This window comes from Lytechinus pictus, chromosome 6 (genome assembly GCF_037042905.1).
Source record: "Lytechinus pictus isolate F3 Inbred chromosome 6, Lp3.0, whole genome shotgun sequence".
NCBI classification, from domain to species: Eukaryota; Metazoa; Echinodermata; class Echinoidea; order Temnopleuroida; family Toxopneustidae; genus Lytechinus; species Lytechinus pictus.
Window position 1 is genome coordinate 1,843,453 of NC_087250.1, and position 4,609 is coordinate 1,848,061.

Below are 4,609 nucleotides of genomic sequence, written 5' to 3' on the forward strand. Positions count from 1 at the left end.
GGATTACGCAGTGGGTTACTTTCCACGCATGGCTAGGCTGTACTTCTGTGAGTTGGATGAATATCAAATATGAATTGAGAGGAATGTCACAACCCAATTTTCAGGAGTCACATGTTTACATGGAACATGAGAATAATAGCTTCATGGTGGGAGCGTCGACAATTGATGAACTTCAATGATTCTTCTGAATAGATTGATATGAATATAAAATGAAAGCAAAGCGATACAGAGATATTAGTACAGAAAGAGAGAAGAGAGAAGGAAAGAGAGAGAGAGAGGGAAAACCTAATTACGAAATATTTGATATTTCACAGACAAATTAAAAAAGGATCGCTTAGTAAATTTTCGGCGTATGGCGAGGCCCTTTTTTACTACATGTACAGTATATAAACGGCAACGAAATTTGATAAGGAATCGTCACGATTTCACTATTTTCAGAGATTACAAGGTTATAGCGTCCCTGATTAGCCACGATGTGAATATATCAATATGAATAAAAGCAAAGGAATGTTTATAAAAAGGGTGAGAAAATAGAAACACTAGGAACTTGCTAAACATTTATATTGAAACCTAATATGAGACGAACACCTCATGCATTAATGAGCAAGACGAGTTTGTAAGTTGTAGTCTGTCATGCGTAAGCGATTTGCTATTAAAGCTGTGGGATTCAAAATGAGAGATGAGATTCCACTCTTGACATGAGTATCAAATTCATAGTAGAAACATATTCATTATGATTGTGAAATCTATCGCTGAAAACGGGCTTCCCTTTTTTGGTGGGACGCACTATATCATAAGCAAAATAGGTAAACGTCATGATGTAACAGAGGTCACATGATTAGAGCGTTTCTGATTGGAGGAATTATTAGCCACGATGGGAGCATCGATGAGAGACGTGCTTCAGTGTTTCTTGTGAATAGATTAACATGAATATGAATTAAAGCACAGGAATATTTATAAAAAAGGAGTGAAAGAAGAGACATAAGGAACTTGCTAAACTTTATAAACTTCACAAAGAAATTAGTAGAGAAAGGGAGAAGAGAACAGAAGGAGAGAGAGAGGAAGAGAGAGAGAGAGAGAGTGAGAACAAACTCATGGAATATTAGACATTTCACAATCAAAATGGGAAATGAACGTAAATCGTATAATCGGTACATGGCATTGCCATGTGCACGGTATAGAGACAATAGGGAAGCAGGGGCACTGGTGGTAATGAATCACCCCACCCTAGGGATTTGTCTAGGGTGTGTTGTGTATTACCTATAGGCAGCAAGCATCTCATTGGAATCGGGCGGGTGTGCCGAAATTTAGAAAAATTAACCCAAATCATCTGATATTTTGTATCAGTTTTGCTCGTCAAATGAAAAAAAAAAAAAAAAGATCTTTAACAATCGTTTCAAGGCCCCTTGCAAAACGTCACACTCACTGCCTTTTCACTGGTCATATGATTGGAGCTGGTATGAGCTTCACAATAGGAGTATCGATGAGGATGTGCTTCAGTGCTTCTTGTGGATATATATCAATATGAATATGATTTAAAGCAAAGGAATGTCTATAAAAAGGCAGAGAAAATAAAGACACAAGGAACTTGCTAAACTTTCGACACTTCACAAAGAAATGCGCAGAGAAAGGGAGAAGATAAAAGAATGAGAGAGAGAGAGAGAGAGCAACGGAGAGTGAGATAACACACACAGACGCGCGCATGCGTGAATGCATCCACTCAAACTTTTATTTTCTCTCCATTGTACTAACTCTCTCCCATTCTCTCCCCCTCATCTCTGTCCTCCATCTATATCTCTCCATCTTTTGTAATCCATCCATCCTTCATTTACACACACACACACACACCCTCATACACTCGCACACACTCTCTCTCCATTCTAATACACCTCCATTCCCCTTCGCCATCTCTGTTCTTCATCTTTATATTTCCTCTTTTGTACTCCCTTCTCCCCACACACGCCCACACACGCACACTTTCTCTCAAATCAATCATCTTTATCTCACAAACTATCTCTTTCTCTCTGTTTAATCAATGCACTAGCTCATTTTCACTCGCTCTGCTTATCCCATTTTAGTAACTGTTGTGCGTGAAATTGATTGCTTTCACATAATACAAATAACATATACCTCAGTCAAAATGTTAATATGAATCCGATCAGTGTAGTTTTATTTTTCACAAGCATTCACAAGTCTTCATATATTATTGAACAAATCAAACGAGATTTAATGTATGTCTGTATTCAATCATAAAGAAGTGATTAACAACAGAGTCCAATGTACAACATCTACGATCAGGGCCTCGTAACACACAGATTTACGATCAATTTCTCATTGTAAGTTTTGATTCTGGTTGGTTCATTGTGATTATTATGTACATTCAACCATGATCTTTATTTGCCATGTAGTTTAACGATTGACTGTAAACTTTTGTGTAAAGATGACTAAATTGGGTATTCCCAATCCGATTCTCGTGCTCAACAATAACAACCTTTTTGCTTCCAATTATTGTTCGAAATCAGTTTGCTGAAAATGTACACTGACAAAAGAGAAGAGACTGTGATTTATGCCAAATATTCCCCACAACAATATTTTCCACGCAAACGAGTCAAAGTGCGATAGAAAATTTAACAAAAAATAAATAAAAGAGAAAGATCCCACTGATGTCATGTTGCTTCTACACAACACCAAAAATTAACATGAAACATGTCAATTTAAGAGGCGGAGATACATCAAGTAAAAGAACTACTCATAATTATGTTGTGGCTTCAATTACCAGCTACTCAATAACGCGCCTTTATAAGCTTGAATAAATTCCCTAATTTATGATTCATGATGAATAAATATACCTCATTTTAAATACAACTTATATCATATCAAGGAATAGTAATATTTAGATCATGCACATATCCTCCAAAACGTATATTATTTTTTTTTTTTTTGAAACATAGGGCATGGCAGTCATGTCGAAAATATCATTAACTCATCATTATTATTTGGATATATTATGGTCAAAATTATATTGATAAGTCTCTCAAATTAAAGATAAATTAAATAAGGGTCGTTGCTGTAAACACCGATTTTACTAGAAATCTGTAAAAATAAGATCATTAAAGATATATCATAAGACGACGCATAAAAATGAAACATTATAAATCAGTATTTTGCTGAAACCAACGGTATTCTTTTTTTTCTACTGTTAATCTACACAATGCTTATACTAATCAATGTAGTCGCTACACTATATTCTGAAGATGAAAGAGTTTCAAAATTACAAAGGAATTTAACTTTTTTTTTTAATTATCAACATTATAAACACAATCATTAATATTAATTCTCACAAATTGATAGATTACGAGGTTATTCATAATATCATATCACTGAATATATACGTTAAAACTAACCCCATTTTCAAACAATAATAAGCTTATTACACCAATTCGAAAACAAGTATATACATGTAGCCACAAACATATCAAGTGAAATTTAATGATTAATGCATAATTGTTCTACAGTATATAAAATGCAATCGATATCAATATCCTTTATACAATTATCTCTTGTCTAAGCTCTGTATTATAAATTTTTCTATTAATATGTATTATAATTTTGCACTAATGTTGACCCTTCTTACGAATAACAAATCACTGTATTCTGGACCGTCGTCTACATCACTATCATTAACATTACCATCATCGTCATCATCATCATCATCATTGTCACCACGTCACCATCTTGAGGAGTATGGTATCAGGAATATGAAGAATAAGATAGGCCTAATGTTTAAAGAACAGTCACTTAACTCCCTTGTATCATATAAATACACACATTTCTAAAAATATATTTTCATGTTGTGTATGATACAGTGAATTACTTTTCAGTTCGATTTAGCTATGGAACCATCAATCAAATACGAATTCTTATGATCATCATCATAATAATCATAATCACCATCATCATAATCACCATCATCACCATAATCACTATCATCATCATCATCATAATTATCATCATCATCATCATTATCGTCATCATAATCACCATCAACATCAGAATCACCATCATCATCATAATCATCATCATCATAATCACCATCATCATCATCAACATCATCATCAGCATGAACTGCCCGTCATATTACGGTTGCAATATTTCTCTTGGCGGTAGGTACGTAACTTAATTCAATAATAATAATAATAATAATAGCCAAGTTTTATATAGCGCTTTTCCCAGAGTGGCTCAAAGCGTTTACATCATATTATTACCTTGGTCATAGGATTAATTTCAATCCCGCATGAAAAGTGCAAAATTTCCACTCCCCGGGATCATTCCTTGCATTCATCGCAGCTTCATATAGCGCTGGCAAATTCTAACATACAATATCTTTCGCATCCTACCGGTGTGGATTAACGCCTTGCCAAAGGACGCTAGACCGCGGTAGGATTCGAACACACGACCCTCTGTTTACAAGGCGAGAATCAGAACCACTACACCACGGCTCTTCCATTTGTTCACTTCTCTCGTCCAGCGCACATAATGATATAGATTTTGCTTCTTAATGTACATCATGTTGTAATAACAATACACATTCCTTTTACCCTCTCAATAC